This window comes from Dendropsophus ebraccatus, chromosome 12 (genome assembly GCF_027789765.1).
Source record: "Dendropsophus ebraccatus isolate aDenEbr1 chromosome 12, aDenEbr1.pat, whole genome shotgun sequence".
NCBI classification, from domain to species: domain Eukaryota; kingdom Metazoa; phylum Chordata; class Amphibia; order Anura; family Hylidae; genus Dendropsophus; species Dendropsophus ebraccatus.
The window spans coordinates 76,752,215-76,773,361 of record NC_091465.1 but is presented as its reverse complement, the minus strand read 5'-3'; the positions used below and the strand labels follow the sequence as shown (position 1 = coordinate 76,773,361).

The following is a 21,147-nucleotide window of genomic DNA, read 5'->3' as shown; positions in this document are numbered from 1 at the left end:
CCCCCACATTATAGCACCCCTTTTATCTGTCACATTGTATAGCCCCCATTTTATCCCCCGCATAGTATAGCCCCCTTTTTATTCCCCACATATTATAGCCCCCCTTTTATCCCCCACATAGTATAGCCCCCCTTTGGATCCCGCACATGGTATAGCCCCCCTTTTTATCTCCCACATAGAATAGCCCCCCTTTTTATCCCCCACGTAGTATAACCCCTCTTTTTACCCCCCACATAGTATAGCCCCCCTTTTTATCCCCCATATAGTATAGCCCCCCCTTTTATCCCCCACATAGTATAGCCCTCCTTTGTTGCCACCCCCCATGTAGCCCCAACATTGTATATGCTCCCCTCCCCCTTGGTGTAGTACTTTCTATGTGTAAAATAAAAAACCCTCAGAAGGATACTCACCTCACTCCCCAGTAATCTCCTCGTGAAGCTGCTGTTTGCAAGTACAGACGTCTGGTGCAGGATTCCTGTTTCAGCCTTGAGGCGCCTGCACTCTTCTCTCCTTCTTGGCTCCGGACATGACATCACATCTGGGTCAAGCAGGAAAGTACGGGGTTCGCTGGGCTGGAACAGGAAGCCTGCACCAGACGTCTGTGCATTTCCTCCGCGGCCTTTCAGTGTCCCGGGCGGCCAGTAGGTGTCACTGTGAGCGCTTATTAGGAGTGCTCACAGTGAAAGGCCCCCAGTCAGTACCCTGCTGGTGCCGGGGGGGGGGGGGGGGGTGGACGGGGCAGGTGCGGCTGTTGGGGAGACAGCGGGACACATGGGGGCCATCCCGGGGCGGCGGGACGTCACCCCAAAACCGGGACTGTCCCGCCGGATCCGGGACAGTTGGGAGGTATGATAAAAGCCGTAACCAGGGTCAGCACTAAAGATACTGTACACAGCTCTGCAGTACATGACACTGTGTTTAGTGTGTGTTATAATAAATCTTCTCTTGTCTTTCCAGTCTATGCTCTGTCTTGTGTTGTCTGCACTAATCCAGAGTTAAAGATGTGTCACACAAGACCTGAGCTGTGTGTAGTCAACACTGACGTGTGCATTAACTTTGCCATAAAGGTCTCAGGTAGGATTGTCTTCACCTTCAAGAGACCCTGTAGTTTCCATTTTCCTGCCAGCAGTATTAGAGGGGAGGAGTGAGAGGTGGGAGATGAAGCTGGTATACAAGACCACAAGTGTAGACAGAAATCATAGGGTCCAAATGTAAGACTCAGAATGGGCTCCACTCCCCATTGATGTACTAGACCATTATTCTGTGTGAAGCCTAAGGGAAGCTAACCAATAAAGGGGCCACTTTATAGTAAAATTGTTCAGTGAACAGTATTAGTGAGAGTACTCAGCATTTACTAACAGCAGCTACCTGTGTACCTCATAGAGCTAATATCAGGCCCCCTATCTCCAGGCTGGGGTACCCTTCTCTGTGGTGAGTCTGTCCATAAGATGGCCGACATGGAGGAGCATGTGACCATGTCCTACCCCCAAGTGTCCACCACTAAGCCTGTATATGCCTATACAGGAAACAGATCACTGATCTCAGGGAGACCAGCCAAAGATAACACTGTCAACTGCTGGTTAATGAGCTCAATATGATACACCTAGGATTTCACTGTATTAAAGGGGTTGTTCAACTATCATTAGAGATGAGCGAACCGGGTTCGGGTTCGAATCAATCCGAACCCGAACGTTCGGTATTTGATTAGCTGGGGCTGCTGAACTTGGATAAAGCTCTAAGGTTGTCTGGAAAACATGGATACAGCCAATGACTATATCCATGATTTCCACATAGCCTTAGGGCTTTATCCAACTTCAGCAGCCACCGCTATTCAAATGCCGAAAGTTCGGGGTCGGATCGACTCGAGCATGCTCCAGGTTTGCTCATCTCTAACTATCATCAAAAAATAAATAAATACATTTCTGGTGTTGTGTCTAAGGCTTATCTAAATATCCCTGCCAAGTTTCGCTGCTATATGATCTTTTTTTGTTGCTGCTGTGGAGCTGTTCCCTACTATCCATGTTTTCTTCACTTCCTGTTACATATTGTGTTTGCCTGTGAGGTCTAAAACTACTTCAGACTACGAAATTCACCTTTCCGTCGGCTCCATAGACACCACTCTATGGGCCATCCGATTCCGCTATCCGCCGAAAGAATTGAAGTTTTAGTTCTGTCGGCGTATTACGGAATCCGCCCGTGCATAGAATGGTGTCTATAGCACGGCCTGAGAGGCGCGCGGTCAGGAGCGCGTATGAGCAACGGAATCGGCCAGATTTTATCCGCGCGAATTCCGTAGTCTCAACCTGCCCTTATTCACTATCCATGAGACGATATGAGGAAATACATCTGCCTCACTGAGGTTTAAAAGACAGGACAGAGACTACCCAGATAAGAGGGGGTCACCAGTAATAGAAAAAATAGAAACTACAGAACTTCCTCGGCAGCAGCTGAAAGCACAAAAGTGGCTGAAAACAGCAGAACAGATTAACCATCCCTATGTGAGTAATGTATATGTTGGGGAAAGGAATAGAAATGTGGGTAATTTTTTTTTTTAGTGAAATACCCCTTTAAGCACTTTAACCAGCATCTGACAATGTTATCTTTGGCTGAAGTCCGTTTGGCTCAATATCGAGCTGCAGTCATCTCAGCAAGGTGAACAGCGTAGCGGCTGTGAACGCCTATGATAGCGACGTTTCGAGGAATAATCCTCTTTCTCAAGTGTTTTACTTTACTACTATGAGATTGCTCGAGGTAACAAGCCCTCGTTCATACTGCTACACAAGGGTGCAGCAATTTTGTATCTCATTAGGCAGCCCCCCTAGTGGTGACTGCAGGTAGACAACTAGCAGTGTCATGGCAAGCAGAGGAAGTAGTTTGGTGTTGTGATCCCTCTCACCAGGAGCCCCAGAACAATCAAAAAAGTTTCTTAAGAAATAACAAAATTATTTTTTCCCAGGAATTTCTCCCATAGCCAGTGCCCTGCTAAGAGATTGTGGGAGACTCAGCCAGTGTGGTCTACAAGGCACCATGACAAGTGTTGTCACCACATTCACATATGCTACAACCTGCTGCAATACCAGCTCATGTACTCCACCTCTACCGACATGTAAGGACTTTTTTTTTTTTTTTTTAACTAAATTGGTTTATGAAGGGTAATAGGAAGCAGCGTTGATAATTATAAATCAGGGGGGGTGTCGGGTTGAGGCTCTAAGAGTGGCGTGCCATGATGGCAGACCACGGTTTGGTGGGGCCCAGGCGGTGAGGCTGCATGGTTTGCCATCATGGTGGCTACACCACAGGGTTCCCAGCTGCCGTGGCAACTACTGACACACAGCAACTTATATTGCTGTGTGCCAATGGTGACAGGGGTTGACTAGATAGTTATATTTACCTCCTGGGTTCCACATCTCTGCAATGGTATCAGACCTGATAGACTGCACTACTGCAGCCAGTGATTGGCTGATGGGTACAGTCTATCAGGTCTGGTGCCAGTGACGGGACGTAGAGCCCAGGAGGTAAGTATAACTAACCAGGCCTACCAACAGGCACCATTATTGAGGATGGTGACAGGATAGTGAAGGGTTAACTGTCTGGAGCATACTCCCATCTGTACAGGCAGTCATAGTAGGATCCCGTCCATCTTCTAGAGCTGGGATTCTGCTGCTGCAGCCCTTCAGAACACCTTCCTATTCTTTCTTTACATGGAGTGGTCTCTATAGACAACGGCATGTAAAGTGTTAAACAGCCGGACTGCTCGACTGTTACAGCAGGGTCCCGGCTATGTGTCCCACAGAATATTGGGATGAAAAATAAATCTTAAAAAGTAGTTGATCAAAACTACTCAGGTCTTTTTATTTTCTGCATTCTGCACAATAAGAAAATGTACTGCAAAAGTATTCACACCCTTTACAATGCTGGTTATTCTGCATTATTGTCTTTTAGATTTGCCAGTAACAGAAAAGAAAAATGGACTTGTGTGCCCCGCCAGCCTCTCTATTCGTGGGATAGCTAATACTGCGGAATACAACATAGAGTGCCTGGAGCATGAAACCCAATGTTTTACATATGATGAATTCATCGTTGAAAGTAACTAGACAGCAATGCAGTGCAACTAAATGGCGGCAATGGTGGGAAGTTACTAAAAAGAAATTTAAAAAATAAAATTTCATTTCCAAGTCAGACTATTAAAGCTGCAGTGTACTGCTTATACATTATACCTTAAAGAGTCACTGTCGTTTTTTTTTTTACAGAGACACTTTAACTTTCAAGGAATTAATTGTTATATAATTCCCCAAATTACTTTGTAATAATACAGACCTAGAGAAAGAGGAGTGGCTGCACCTCACGCCTATGGCAGACCCTAATTCCTCTCGGCCATATTTAAAAACCAGAATGTTGGTATATAACTTGATCAAACCATATTGTACCGCTTGCGCATGAGTCCCTACTCTACTGGTTTATTCAAATTATAAACCAACATTCTGGGGTTGGTTTTTAAATATAGCCTAGAGGCATTAGTGTAAACCATCGGTGTGAGGTGCAGCCATTTCTCTTTCTTTAGGTCTATATTTACTTTGTAATAAAACTAGTGCATTCACTAGTGAGCAATACACTATGACTAATGAAACCATGATTCACTCCCCAATACATGCAATAGGCTGGAAACACAACAGTTTATCTGTGCCCTCCATATAGTAATAATGTACCTTCTGCTGTGCCCCATATAGTAATAATGCCCCCTGCAGTGCCCTCATATAGTAATAAAGTCTCCTGCTGTGCTCCCCATATAGTGATAAAGCCCCCTGCTGTGTCCCCATATAGTAATAATGCCCCCTGCTGTGCCCTTCCATATAGTAATGTCCCCTTCTAAGCCACATATAGTAATTATGTCCCCTGCTGTGCCCCCATATAGTAATAATGTCCACTGCTGTGCCCCCACATATAGTAATAATGTCTCCTGCTGTGCCCTCCATATAGTAATAATGCCTCCTGCTGTGCCCATCAATATTCTAGTAATGCCCCCTGCTGTGCCCCCATATACCTGTCATTAAAAAAAAAACATTTGACATGTCATAGACACATCATAGAGACATGTCAAAGTTTTTTTTTTTTTTTTATATAATGACAGGTACACTTAACGGATAGTACACTTAACGGATAGTGCTGCTCTCACATGTGTGTAATACACACTTCCCTCTTTTCTCTGGCTGCTCCTGTCTCCATATCTTCTTTTATTACAGCAGGTCAGGTTTAACCCTTTGACTGTTTTCCTCCAGATACTTCTGTTACATTAGCAGCAGAAGAGCAGTAGAAGGGTTAAACCCGATCTGCTGTAATAAATAAAGAGTTACAGATAAGGAGACAGGAACAGCCTGCTGCCCCCCCCCCCGTCTGCAACCTCTGTAGCTACCCCACTGCAGTTTTTGTGCCAAAGCTATAAGTTGATTCAAATGGTATGGCATATATAAGGGGGAGGACTTGTACCTCTCTTTCCTGTTGGATCCACTTCTGGTGTTGGCACAAGAACTACAGTGACAGTTTTCCAAAAAAACAAACAAACAAAAAAAAACTGCTGTGTGTTTCCAGCCTTAAAGCGACTCTGTATCTACCAACCCATCACACCAAACCGCTAAAACCATCCATTTGATAAGAGTAAATCCTTACTGGTTGTGTCTTGGTGCCTTTGTTAGAGCGAAAAAGTAACTTATTTTAATCTGCAGAGCAGTGTCCTATTGGTGTGGCCTAGAATGTCTGTGCCCCAGGTCTGTGACGCCTCTCCTTTCTTCCTCCCCACCCTTCTCATCATTAGAAACATCCCCAGGCAGGATTCCTATTCATTGCTCATCTAAACATGTGCTCTGTTTAGATGCGCAATGGATAGAAAACCTGCATGGGGGTGTTCCTAATGACGAGGAGGTGGGGAGGAAAAAAGGAGAGGCGTCGCAAACCTTGGGCAGAGACACTCTAGGCCACACCAGTATGACACAGTGCTGCAGATGAAAAGATCATTTTTTTGTTCTAACCAAGGCACCGAGCACATTTTAAAAGACACATCCCGTAAGGATTTAGTCTTATCAAACGGATGATACTAGCGTTTTGGTGGGTGGGTTGGCCGTTTGGTGGGTGGTTGCTTTAAGGTTATAATCCAATAAATGGGTATTTTGAAATAGACCATATACACATATACTATTCTTTCTTAAATAGGATTTCTGTCTTCTAGCAGATTTAGACTACTATTACTTTACTGGTTGTGCAAGCAAAGCCTGTTCCTTGATTGAAACCTTATTAACTCACGTTAAGCGTGCTCCTATGACCATTTCTGAAGCGATTCCAAAAAACTCATCCCAAGTGATCCCAAGTGAGTAACTTTTTTTTTTTTCTTTTACTTTAGATTGTACTCATCCTGACCTCATGAAAAGAAATATCTCAAGTGAAAAAGACGGGTCCTGTTACATACATACATACATACATATATATATATATATATATATATATATATATACACACACACAGCCCTTGCTGTACGATAATTGAGTCATATAATAGGCTCAGTAAACAAGGGCTGATTTAGCAGATCAGTGTTAGTTTCCTATAGTGATTGGGCCATCTAATGCTGCGTTTACACGGAACAATTATCGATCGACTTTTTTCGCGATAACGATCACATTTGAGCGATAATCGGCTCGTGTAAACGCAACCAACGATCAAGTGACGAGCATCAAATCGTTCATTTTGATCTTTCAACATTTCGTCCTTGGTCGTTTGCTAAAAATTCGCAGATCGCTTCGCGTAAACAGTCTTTCACTGATTTACGCTATGTGTGAGATAGGCTTAAGCGATCTTAAAACGATCGCAATAACAATTTTTTTAAAGAATTTTGTAACGATTTATTCGTCTAAATGCTGATCGTTATAAAAACCTAAATTGTTGCTTCAAAATCGTTAAACGATCATAATTGTTTTTGCTTTGTGGTCAATTTTCAACATTTCTAAAGTCGTTTTTTTTTTATCTTAATTTTAATATCATCACGTTCCTTGATTTATCATGTTAATAAAAAAGAGTACTATTTTTCATGAAAACTGGCCCATAGTGTACTTTTGTGTGTGTGATGTAAATAGTGACGGTTCTTGTAAAAATGTTTATTAAAAAAATCTCAATACTTAGCGCCTGCTCTCTACTGCCACCTCTGTCCTTGTCAGGAAGTGTCCAGAGCAATAGAGTTTTTTTTAAGGGGATTTGCTGCTGCTCTGGACAGTTCCTGACAGGGACAGAGGTGGCAGCAGAGAGCAGACTGGAAAGAATACACCACTTCATGCAGGACATACAGCAGCTGATAAGTACTGGAAGACAAGTTTTTTTTTGTGTTTTTCAAATAGAAGTAATTTACAAATCATTATAACTCTCTGACACCAGTTAAATTAAAAAGATTTTTTTCTCCGGAGTAACTCTTAAATAATAATACTATAGAGGTAGTATATTTAAATATGTATAGTTTATTTGATATTTTTTAGTTTATATTTTACTGCTACAATATTATATTTAATTATTGAATTTAATTTTGATTTTCAGGTTTTTTTCAGAAATGCAATTTCCAACATGGAAAAATCCAAAGCAAACATTTTGGTGACTTGTGTTTGCTGGATGAAGACGTCTGCTTGTCAGAGCACACAGTGGTGGCCGATGCTGGTAAATAGTCTGGAGAATGAGTGGCAAGATACTGAGGGTCCATTTACACAGACAGATTATCTGCCAAAGCCAAAAAAAGATTTGAAGCCAAAGCCAGAAACAGACTATAAACAAAGATCAGGTCATAAAGGAAAGCCTGAGATTTCTCCTCTTTTCAAATCCATTCCTGGCTTTGGCTTCAAATCTTTGGCAGATAATCTTTCTGTGTAAATGGACCCTTACCGAAGATCATCCCGGCCGGATGATCTTCATTTCTGGTGAATTCGGATGCGGGCAATCTATTGTGTGAACTGACTTGTCTGTGCGGCCGCTATTCAATGACATGTCAGTTTTTCTTGCGGCCGGATGGAATCCCTGCTGGAGCGTATGCTATGTGTATACGCTCCGGCCGGGATTCCATTCATTGAAATACATTGTATGTTTTGCATAAATCACGGCTGTTGTTGCAAATTGCAACAACGGGTGTGATTTATACCAAACATACGTTGTGTGAACAAAGCCTTAAACTATATCTTTACTATGCTCTTTAACCTCTTATCGAGTATACTCGTCCTGCGACAATTAAGGGTAAACTGAGAGGGCTCCTGGCGTGCAGCCCGCAGTCCCTGGTTGTTCAGCCAGAGACCATGGGTATTAACCGACCCGGCTTGGCAATCAGTGTATCTTGTCTGCTGCAGACCAGAGTAATAGAGCACCGATCTGATGGATCAGTGCTCTATTATATACACAGCATTGATCTCAAAGGAGGCTTCTAATTACTGTATTTGTTAAAAAAAATATATATATTATTAAAAATCCCCTCCCCTTATAAAAGTATGAATCACCCCCCTTTTCCCATTAAAAAAATAAATAAATAAAAAATAAACACATCTGGTATTGCCCCATGCAATCGCCCAAACTATTAAAGTATACCATTCCTGATCTCGCACATAAAAATGGCGTAAGCGCAAAAACCCACCAAAGTACTAAATTTTGCATTTTTATTTACATCAAATCCAGAAAAATGTAATGAAAAGTGATCAAAAAAGTTGCATATAAGCAAACAAGGTACCAAAAGAAAGAACAGACCATGGTGCAAGAAATGACACCTCACACAGCGCCATAGACCAAAGGATAAAAGCGTTATAAGGATGGCAGCAGAGAAATTTTAAACACATTTAGTTTTTTTTTTTTAAAGGTTTTAATTTTTTAAAAGCCATCAAATAAAATAAAAAGTTATAAAAGTTACACATTCTTGTAATTGTACAGACTTAAGAAATATAGATAACATGTCAGTTTTACCATAGGGCGAATGGCGTAAACATGAAACCCCTCAAAATAAAAAGAATTGCACCTTTTCTTTTCCAATTTCACTGCACATATAATTTTTTTTCTGGTTTTGCAGCATATTTTATGGAAAAATGAAGTCTGTCGCAAAAAATAAGGGCTCATGTGGGTCTGTAGGGGAAAATATGCAAACGCTATGGCCTTTTAAACACAAGGAGGAAAAATCGAAAGCACAAAAATGAAAACTGGCTCTGTCCTTAAAGGGTTAATGTAGAAATTAATATCACACCAATCAAAATACATGCAGAAATGAAGCCCCGCCCCTGAGGATCTATGGAAAATTTTAATGGATTGTGTTATAGCAAAACTAACCAAATTTGTTATGTATTTGTTTTTTCTCCCCCTTAGGTGGAGTTCAAAAAGAACATCTGCAAAGATGTGGGAAGTCCAGGCAATGTGGTTTATTTGTTGCTATAAGTCACCCCCAAAAAACAATTATTTTTAATACAACTTGCTGTCAAACACAATATTGTAGTCCACCCACTAGTGACGGTACAGTATAATCCTTTCATCATATTGACTGCTCTGCTATGTATGTAAGGTGTGAATTGGATAGGTAGACAAAAAAGACGCAGCACTCCCAGCAGTGAAAATGCCAAAATCAGTGGTTACTTTTTGTATCTGCAGACAAACAGCAATGTTTGGGCCCTATTACACGGGACGATTATCGTGCGAAAAATCGTTAAATCGTTCGAATTTAAACAATAATCGTTCTGTGTAATTGCAGGCAGCGATCGAAAAATCGTTCGTATGTCATTGATCGTTTATTTAGATTTGAACCTAAAATTATTGTTAATCGTTCGCTGTAATTCCACGTTCGTTCAAGTTCCGCGTTTTTTCACTAATCGCTCAGTGTAATTGCACATTGTTCATTGTTTTTCTGGGATCAGAAGGAATAAACGATCATAGTAACGATCGTAACTAATCGTTCTGTGTAATACGGTGAACGATTTCAGGTTAACGATAATCTCATTTGCGAACGTTTATCGTTAGTCGTTAAAAAAACGCTCAGTGTAATAGGACTCTTTCTGTTCACACATGTGAACTGTGTTTAAAGCTTAGTGAACACACATAAGGGGACATTACATGCGGGAAGGCATGTTCTTCTGATGCACAAGATTCATTATAATACACAATCCTACATGTCCAGAATTTGTTGTCTTATTGTTGCCCCAGGAAGGGCATATCTGTAGGGTAGGGTCTGTCCCATTAAGGTCACCTTACTGTGGGGACATGTCAATTCTTTGCAAAGAGGACGGCTATGGCGCACAGAGGACGGCTATGGCACACAGAGGCAGGCGGGATTCCGTGGTGGAGAGTTCCGCCATTTTCTCAGTGTGAACATACCCTTACGTGGAAAGTGGAAGATTCAGCAGTATCCATAGAGCGTATTAAAAGGTTTATTGATGTAATCCAGAACAATAAATGCAACGTTTCAATACTACATGAGTCTCTGTAAAGCATCCTAGGAATACACTCTATGGATGCTGTTGGATTGAACTATAATAGGCAAACATTAGATTGTATATACTGATAAATGCTAAGCTTCTACATAGCATTCATCAGTCCCATTGGTGTTCAGCTGATTAAAGGGGTTATCCAGTGCTACAAAAACATGGCCACTTTCCCCCTACTGTTGTCTCCAGTTTGGGTGGGGTTTTGAAACTCAGTTCCATTGAAGTAAATGGAGCTTAATTGCAAACCACACCTGAACTGGAGACAACAGTAGGGGGAAAAGTGGGCGTGTTTTTGTAGCGCTGGATAACCCCTTTAAGGTTGCCTAAGGTTCACACTAAGCAAATCAGGCGGAATTCCACCAAGGAATCCTGCCGTGCTCAGTGTGTCATTGCCCGTCTATAAGAGAGCGTGTGCTCCTCCGCTGTCGCGGCTCTCCGCTCAAAGGCACTGAGCACGGCAGGATTCCACGGCGGAGAGCTCCGCCAAATTTGCTCAGTATGAACATACCCTTAGGGTGTCTTTACACAGAGAGATTTATCTGACAGATTTCTGAAGCTAAAACCAGGAATGGTTTGAAAAGAGGAGGAATCTCAGTCTTTCCTTTATGACCAGTTTTCTGTTCATAGTCTGTTCCTGGCTTTGGCTTCAAAAATCTGTCGGATAAATCTCTCGGTGTAAAGGCACCCTAAGGCAGACTTAACTAGCAGAGAGACTGAGGCTGCCATGGAAGGTAAGTATTCCAACCGATTGGTACTCCTATTCTTTGCTGCGGGGGTGCCGTTCAGCCCCCTGACAGGTACGGTACCTGTCAGAGCTCTCTTTGCATGCTGTGGTCAGTATTAATGGTGGCATGCACTGGATTCAATTCTTGAAGTCAGTTCACAGTAATTGCAGACAGTTGTCGGCTGCAACATACAGCTGACACCAACTGCATATAGTGCAGGTTCAGCTCCTGAACCCACATTACATGTAACGGCCACTGGGCTGCCCTAAAAAGGTGTAAGGGCAGTCATTAAAGGGGTATTCCCCCAAAAATTATTTTTGCATTAATACGTTACTCACCCGTAGCTTTCCATCTTTCCAATATGAAGTTATTATGGATTCTGCACAGTTTTGCTGTTATCTAGATGCACTCACCCCCAACAAATGCATAGAATCATCAGCTCTCAGTCCAACCCGCCACGCTCCCTGCTCCTGGCCCCCACCCTCGGAGTCGGCATCACGTTTCCTCCTTCTTTTTAATAGGCTGAGTAATCGCTTCTAACCCAGTCCACTGAAGAGAGGGAAGACACAGAGACAGTGACAGCTGCTGCTGTCCACTGTCTCCCTCTCTGACAGCAGCCCCCCACTGTGTGCACCTCCTTGCCCGGAGCTCACCCGCCATGCACCCTGTATCCCCCTGCAGCTCACCCAGAGCCCCCTACCCCATGCGATCTCCCGCCCCCCCCCTCCCCTCAGAACAGGCCATGGCCACCCTCCATCGCCAATCCCCACCCCCACCCCCGCCCGGAGCTCAGCCCTCCTGGGTCTCACCCGGCTGTAGTAAGTGCAGCAACCCCTTGCAGAACTAGAGCTCTCAGCATGCTCAGCCTTCTCTCCATGCATGCATGCTGAGAGTTGTAGTTCTGCACTAGCCCCGCATCTCACCCGCCGCCCACCACAACTCAACCGTGGCACCCCCACGCGACTTGCGGCTCACCTGTGCCAGCCCCTTCACTCAGCTTACTAAACTGTCACCCGGTGGCCGGCTGCAATCTCCGCACCCCCCCATCTTCGCATCTCACCCGGTGCCCCTCCCGCGGCACATCTCACCCGGTGCCCACACCCCCTCCCGCGGCACATCTCACCCGGTGCTTGCAGCCGCCCCCGAACCTCACCCAGTGCCTGCACCCCCCCATCTCACCTGGTGCCCGCACAAGCCCCGCCCCCGCATCTCAAGCGCTGCCAGCACCCCTCCTGCAGCAACCCCGCTGCTCGACTCGCCGCCCATCACTCAGCTCACAGTGGCCGGCAGCGGTCCACACAACACTTTTTGCATAAGATGCATCATGACAGAATGTGGGACAGACATCTGCCATTCTTCTTGTCAGTAGAGTAAAGGTTATTATATGAAGATATACGCCACTGCTATGTCACTATAACAACTCTGCTATTTCACTATTACAACTCTGCTATGTCACTCATTCAGCTCCGCTAAGCAACTCACTCAACTCTGCTATGCCACTCACTCAACTCCGCTATGCAACTCACTCAACTACGCTATATCTTGTGGATATCAGCTCTGCTACATCATGGACAAATCAGTTATAAGCATTGCATGATGGGAGATGTAGTTTTCTGGTCGGCGCCATGTTGGATATAGTTTGGCTTTTAAAAAAACTTGTAATTATGGAATGGAAGCAGCTAGAAAGACGGGAGACGGCTCAAAATTCTCAGGGGGACTTGGCGAGTAAGAGCAGCTAGGTTTCGGGAGCATTTTATTTTTTTGGCTCTTGGGGGGGGGGAATACCCCTTTAACCCTTTAAGGACATGGCCCATTTTCGTTTTTACGTTTTCGGTTTTTCCTCCTTGTGTTTAAAAGGTCATAGCACTTGCATTTTTCCACCTAGAAACCCACATGACCCCTTTTTTGCGTCACTAATTGTACTTTGCAATTACAGGCTGAATTTTTGCATAAAGTACACTGCGAAACAAGAAAAAAATTCAAAGTGTGGTGAAATTGAAAAAAAAAAACGCATTTCTTTTATTTGGGGGAAATGTGTTTTTACGCCATTCGCCCTGGGGTAAAACTGACTTGTTATGCATGTTCCTCAAGTCGTTACGATTAAAACGATATATAACATGTATAACTTATATTGTATCGGATGGCCTGTAAAAAATTCAAACCGTTGTTAACCAATATACGTTCCTTAAAATCGCTCCATTCCCAGGCTTATAGCGCTTTTATCCTTTGGTCTATGGGGCTGTGCGAGGTGTCATTTTTTGCGCCATGATGTGATCTTTCTATCGGTACCTTGATTGCGCATATACGACTTTTTGATCGCTTTATATTACATTTTTCTGGATTTGATGCGACCAAAAATGCGCAATTTTGCACTTTGGGATTTTTTTGCGCTGACGCCGTTTACCGTACGAGATCAGGAATGTGATTAATTAATAGTTCGGGCGATTACGCACGCGGCGATAGCAAACATGTTTATTTATTTATTTATTTGTTTACTTTTATTTAAAACCTGGGAAAAGGGGGGTGATTCAGACTTTTATTAGGGGAGGGGGCTTTTTACTATTAACAACACTTTTTTTTTTTTTTTTTTTACACATATACTAGAAGCCCCCCTGGGGGACTTCTAGTATATATACTTTGATCTCTCATTGAGATCTCTGCAGCATAGATATGCTGCAGAGATCCATGAGATCGGCACTCGTTTGCTTTCGGCTGCTGCAGCCGAAAACGAACGAGTGCCGAGCCGAGGACGGCGCCATCTTGGATGCGTCCCCGGCCGGCATCAGTAACGGAGATCGCTCCTCCGGGACAAGGTCCCGGAGGAGCGATCTCCCCCACTAGACACCAGGGAAACGTTGCCTCCGGTAATCGGAGGCAGCTGTCAACTTTGACAGCTGCCTCCGATTAGCTAATTAGCGGGCACGGCGATCAGACCGTGCCCGCTAATAGCAGCGGTCCCGGGCTACTCGCGCCACCCGGGATCGCGGCACTTCAAAGCGGCGGCGGCCCCACTTTGAAGTGCAAGTGAGGACATATGACGTACGCATACGTCCTATGTCCTTAAGAGGTTAAAATATCTATATTATTTTTTTGTATATTTTAGTATTTGCATTTGTCTAGTAACTCGCACGCTCTTACAGTATTGTATGTAAATATTGGTCTGTAGTAGAGATGAGCGAACTGGGTTCTGGTCGATCCAAACCCGAACGTTCGGCATTTGATTAGCGGGGGCTGCTGGACTTAGATAAACCTCTAAGGTTGTCTGGAAAACATGGATACAGCCAACGACTATATCCATGTTTTCCACATAGCCTTAGGGCTCCAACTTCAGCAGCCACCGCTAATCAAATGCCGAAAGTTCGGGTTCGGATCGACTCAAGCATGCTCCAGGTTCGCTCATCTCTAGTCTGTAGTTTTTGAGGTTATGTTGCTTTGATTTTTTTTTTTTTTTAATCTTTCCACTCTTTTTGTGTTGTTCACCTTATCATATCCATCTCTTACGGTGTTGTATCATCTCTACTTTTCTTATCAGTATCCTGGGAGCCTGGGGTGGAGAACGGTATGACCTGCAAATCCTGCTATTCTGCACAATCCTCAGACTGTAATAGTCACGGAACTATGTCCTGTACAGGAATTATGGATCGCTGCGTCACGTACACACAAACTTTGAAAATCGGTAAGCTGTTTGTCTAGGTTTTTTTTAAGAGTCCCTAGCATTAAACTAATGAGAGCTGTAACCATCAGCAAGCGTAGGATTTCACTGCAGCACCCCCAGAGGTAAAAATAGGCATTACACAATTCATATTGAAATGGACACGTTGAGTCCTCCAGAGTGTGACACTTTTTTTCTAGCTGCTTCTTGTGTGTAACATTGTGTATTTTTTTCCAGGGCAAATCAAACAAACAGAGGTTATAATTGGATGTGGGACCAGTGATGCTTGCACCTATGGATGGAGCTTTGCAGGGAGTGCCAACGAGAATGTAGAAGTGAACATCACATGCACAGGAACGAGGAACTTCATCCACAACAATGTTTTAGTCTTGATTTTATCTATATCTATAATTCCTGTAAAACTATTTTACAATGCTCCATAATTATATATTGTCTGTGCATTATGATAAGGAGAAAATATGTTATTTTATAGTCAGTAGTGTGTGACAGCCCTTCTCAAGGCCAGACTGAGACTGAAATTCAGCCCAGGCATAACATACCCACTACATACTGCATGACACTAACCTACCTATTATATACTGTATGTGACACTAACATACTTACTACATACCACATGTGCTGCTCACATAATGGACACATTATATTCATGCTACTCACACACCCACTGCATTAATACATTTGAAACATGGCAAACAAATGATCATCCAATGTATACTTGACGTACACACACATACACCACTTGTATACTGTACATATACAATACATACACACACACACCATACGCATATATAAACACATGCATGTTACATTCATACATTATACTCTTGTCTTCCTACTCAGTTTCAGCAATGTGTATGGAGTATAACCAGAGTATAGAGGGAATTAGGTGTAAAATATTATGTAATAATGTAACAATATTTAACAAGAATAATAAAAAAAAATGACACCGGAATAATCTATAATATGGTTATTATGATTTATTACAATGAAAAATCAAATTGACAATGATATCCTTAACAAATCACCCATCATGGATCAGCATGTTAGAAACATCTAACCTGATGCCCAGTGGCCCCTAGCGTGACAAAACACCCTCAACTCTGTGATACAGCTCCACTAGAAGCAATGGAGCCGCTTTACAGAGGGGAGAGCATCACACTGAGGGCCAGCAGGCCTGCCCCCACTGCTTTATGTTGGGATGGTGCTCTGGACTATATAGACTGGTGCCGTGCGCAGGAATGCACCACGGCATCGGCACCAATAGGTTCATGTACAAAAAAAAAACAATGCACCTAGCACTACATTTACTTTCGGGTACTGTCAAGCCCAGAGCCCAAACATATGGGACTGGGCAATAACAGTATGGCAGAGGGACCCCCTATTTTTTTTATAACAAGCCAAATACAAAACCAAACAGCAGCAGCCTGGCATTACCAGATTGGGATGAGCCATTCCATTGGCCCTTTCCAGCCTAATAACACAAGACCTCTCCTAGCCAGTCCCACATTAAGCCCCAGCTTAGTAGTGCACACCATTACACTCCTTTCACTACTAAACCTTTTAATAGAAACATTTTGTTTGTTTGTTCCTTTATAGTTGGGTCTTGATCCAAAGTAGTCCTGGCTGATCTCCCTGTAAAAAACAATAGTAAACAAAAATGAAAACTAAATAAAAACCACACATATTTGCCATCCTTTCTGCTTCTGCCCAGGAAACCCTGTATCAGTCAGCATCCTCTGAGCCGCTCATTGTGTAGTGGTGGCATCAGGGCAATGCAGCTGGAGGGAATGAGAGACGTGCTGCAGTAACCCAGTGTCTCCACTACACAATGAACACCATAGAGCAGGGGGAACAAGCAGCGGCCCTCCAACTGTTGTAAAACCACAATTCCCATCATGCCTGGGCAGCTACAGTTTTGGCTGTCCAGGCATGAGAAAAATGGGAGTTTTGCAACCGCTGGGGTGGCAGTGAGTTTGTCACCACTGGAGAGACTTCTGCCCATTGATTATGCAATGGCCTAAACAGCGGGTTTGCTGTAAAGCAGCCCCCTTCCCCAGCACCCAACTTTAGATATCTGATCATGTGGGCTCTGACTGCTGGGACCGCCTGTGATTTCTTGAATAGGGATTTGACTCTCACAGTTTAATGGAGTGGCTAAAGGAGCATGCTGCTGTATTCATTCTCTATGGAGTTGCGGAAGATAGCTGGAGGTAGTCAAGCACTGTACTGTTGTATACTACTAGTCTGTAAGACAACTGGAGGTAGCCAAGCACTGTACTGTTGTATACTACTAGTCCGTAAGACAACTGGAGGTAGCCAAGCACTGGACTGTTGTATACTACTAGTCCGTAAGACAACTGGAGGTAGCCAAGCACTGGACTGTTGTATACTACTAGTCTGTGAGACAACTGGAGGTAGCCAAGCACTGTACTGTTGTATACTACTAGTCCGTGAGACAACTGGAGGTAGCCAAGCACTGTACTGTTGTATACTACTAGTCCGTGAGACTACTGGAGGTAGCCAAGCACTGTACTGTTGTATACTACTAGTCCGTAAGACAACTGGAGGTAGCCAAGCACTGGACTGTTGTATACTACTAGTCCGTAAGACAACTGGAGGTAGCCAAGCACTGTACTGTTGTATACTACTAGTCTGTGAGACTACTGGAGGTAGCCAAGCACTGTACTGTTGTATACTACTAGTCTGTGAGACTACTGGAGGTAGCCAAGCACTGTACTGTTGTATACTACTAGTCTGTGAGACTACTGGAGGTAGCCAAGCACTGTACTGTTGTATACTACTAGTCTGTGAGACTACTGGAGGTAGCCAAGCACTGTACTGTTGTATACTACTAGTCTGTGAGACTACTGGAGGTAGCCAAGCACTGTACTGTTGTATACTACTAGTCCGTGAGACTACTGGAGGTAGCCAAGCACTGTACTGTTGTATACTACTAGTCCGTGAGACTACTGGAGGTAGCCAAGCACTGTACTGTTGTATACTACTAGTCTGTGAGACTACTGGAGGTAGCCAAGCACTGTACTGTTGTATACTACTAGTCCGTGAGACTACTGGAGGTAGCCAAGCACTGTACTGTTGTATACTACTAGTCCGTAAGACAACTGGAGGTAGCCAAGCACTGTACTGTTGTATACTACTAGTCCGTAAGACAACTGGAGGTAGCCAAGCACTGTACTGTTGTATACTACTAGTCTGTGAGACTACTGGAGGTAGCCAAGCACTGTACTGTTGTATACTACTAGTCTGTGAGACTACTGGAGGTAGCCAAGCACTGTACTGTTGTATACTACTAGTCTGTGAGACTACTGGAGGTAGCCAAGCACTGTACTGTTGTATACTACTAGTCCGTAAGACAACTGGAGGTAGCCAAGCACTGTACTATTGCATAATAGACTATTGTATAACAGAACAGCCACAGACCCTGTCCCTGCAGAGCATTGCAGTACATTCAGACCCTGTCTCTGCAGAGCATTGCACAACAGTACAGTCACAGACCCTGTCCCTGCAGAGCATTGCATAGCAGTACAGTCACAGACCCTATCCCTGCAGACTATTGTACAACAGAAGGGCCACAGACCCTGTCCTTGCAGATCATCGCATAGCAGTACAGTCACAGACCCTGTCCCTGCAGACTATTGTATAACAGAACAGCCACAGACCCAGTCCCTGCAGAGCTTTGCATAGCAGTACATTCACAGACCCTGTTCCTGCAGAGCATTGCATAGCAGTACAGCCACAGACCATGTTCCGCAGATCATTGCATAACCCTGAAGATCTTTGCATAACATCACACCCAAAGTATACTTACCTCCTGTTGATCATATTACACCTCACAGAAAGCATGGCAGGCTGAGCATAGCTCCGCCCACAGAGGCTGGTCACAATGGCAAGTAATAGCAATAGCAAGAAATAGCAAGTACCAGTCACACTGCCCTGTCACATGACCTGAGACTGTCACATGACATTACAGCGTTGCCTCCAGACCCCGCCCACTGCTCCCACACCACCCCGCCCAGTACACCCTCATGGTACCTGCCCACAGCAGCCATCTTGTGTTCCCTCCCAGTGCTCCTCCTGCATGAGGGCAGAGTGCATTGTGGGAAGGAGGAGGGGGCGGGCTCACCGGCCATTTTATTGCCACAACAGCCAGGGAAGGACGAGTATGAGAGAGCTCCATAGAAAGTGACAGGAAAAGTCGCCATGAATGAAGATTATTAATAGTTTAGAAGAGAATACAGACAGGAGGGAATGTTTAGCATAGAGAGAAGCAGCTACTAGAAGAATAGAGGCCAGGGAGCTGAGATAGAGACAGTATACAGAAGAAGAGAGGCCAGGGAGCTGAGATATAGACAGTATACATAAGAAGAGAGGCTAGGGAGCTCAGCTATAGACAGTATACATAAGAAGAGAGGCTAGGGAGCTCAGCTATAGACAGTATACATAAGAAGAGAGGCCAGGGAGCTGAGATATAGACAGTATACAGAAGAAGAGAGGCCAGGGAGCTGAGATATAGACAGTATACAGAAGAAGAGAGGCCAGGGAGCTGAGATATAGACAGTATACAGAAGAAGAGAGGCCAGGGAGCTGAGATATAGACAGTATACAGAAGAAGAGAGGCCAGGGAGCTGAGATATAGACAGTATACAGAAGAAGAGAGGCCAGGGAGCTGAGATATAGACAGTATACATAAGAAGAGAGGCCAGGGAGCTGAGATATAGACAGTATACAGAAGAAGAGAGGCCAGGGAGCTGAGATATAGACAGTATACAGAAGAAGAGAGGCCAGGGAGCTGAGATATAGACAGTATACAGAAGAAGAGAGGCCAGGGAGCTGAGATATAGACAGTATACATAAGAAGAGAGGCCAGGGAGCTGAGATATAGATAGTATACAGAAGAAGAGAGGCCAGGGAGCTGAGATATAGACAGTATACAGAAGAAGCGAGGCCAGGGAGCTGAGCTATAGACAGTATACAGAAGAAGAGAGGCTAGGGAGCTAAAATATAGACAGTATACAGAAGAAGAGAGGCCAGGGAGCTGAGATATAGACAGTATACAGAAGAAGAGAGGCCAGGGAGCTGAGATATAGACAGTATACAGAAGAAGAGAGGCCAGGGAGCTGAGATATAGACAGTATACAGAAGAAGGGAGGCCAGGGAGCTGAGATATAGACAGTAAAGAGAAGAGAGGCTAGGGAGCTGAGATATAGACAGTATACAGAAGAAGCGAGGCCAGGGAGCTGAGATATAGACAGTATACAGAAGAAGCGAGGCCAGGGAGCTGAGATATAGACAGTATACAGAAGAAGAGAGGCCAGGGAGCTGAGATATAGACAGTATACAGAAGAAGAGAGGCCAGGGAGCTGAGATATAGACAGTATACAGAAGAAGAGAGGCCAGGGAGCTGAGGTATAGACAGTATACAGAAGGAGAGGCCAGGGAGCTGAGATAGAGACCATATACAGAAGAAGAGAGGCCAGGGAGCTGAGATATAGACAGTATACAGAAGAAGAGAGGCCAGGGAGCTGAGATATAGACAGTATACAGAAGAAGAGGCCAGGGAGCTGAGATAGAGACAGTATACAGAAGGAGAGGCCAGGGAGCTGAGATATAGACAGTATACAGAAGAAGAGAGGCCAGGGAGCTCAGCTATAGACAGTATACATAAGAAGAGAGGCCAGGGAGCTGAGATATAGACAGTATACAGAAGAAGACATGAGACTAAGGAGCACAGTGATTACTGACATTTATATATATAGAAAGAGAGAGAGAGCTGTGTGAATATAGCAATATCTGTCTATACACATGGCTCTTCGTAGTGATGGAAGAGACTGACAGGAATATTATATATATAGTCAAGTGTAGAGCTGTGCGCATATTTCTATCTTTATCCAGATTCATCTACCTATATACAGCGCTCTGTACTGATGGAGACTGGAATATACAGCGGTGCCTTTGATTACGAGAATGATTTGTTCCAGAACTTTGCTTCTAATCCAAATCCACTCTTAAACCAAAGCAAATTTTACCATTTTTATTCAGAATAACATGTAAAACATGAAACAAACATTTAGGAAGCTGAATATATGATATTCTAAGTTACTGTACAGTATAGCAATCAGCATGCGGAGTATAATGTATAGTAACTGCATAACCCTGATAACACAGCAGCAGTTTGTAGATACAGGATGGAGCTGCAGATCCAAAAAAGTCTTTTTGAATGCAGATAATGGCATATTTGCCTAATAAACCCAATTACAAA

At 43.9% G+C, this 21,147-nt stretch overlaps 1 long non-coding RNA gene across 1 annotated transcript; it reads right to left on the bottom strand.

The window, feature by feature from the left end:
* Positions 1–15,819: 15,819 nt before the first annotated feature.
* LOC138769872 (uncharacterized) lies at positions 15,820–18,821 on the bottom strand. The gene is made up of 2 exons (XR_011359339.1): positions 18,697–18,821; positions 15,820–16,499 (listed from the first exon to the last, which is right to left on the bottom strand). It is a non-coding gene; the product is annotated as an uncharacterized lncRNA (long non-coding RNA).
* Between the last annotated feature and the right edge of the window lie 2,326 nt (positions 18,822–21,147).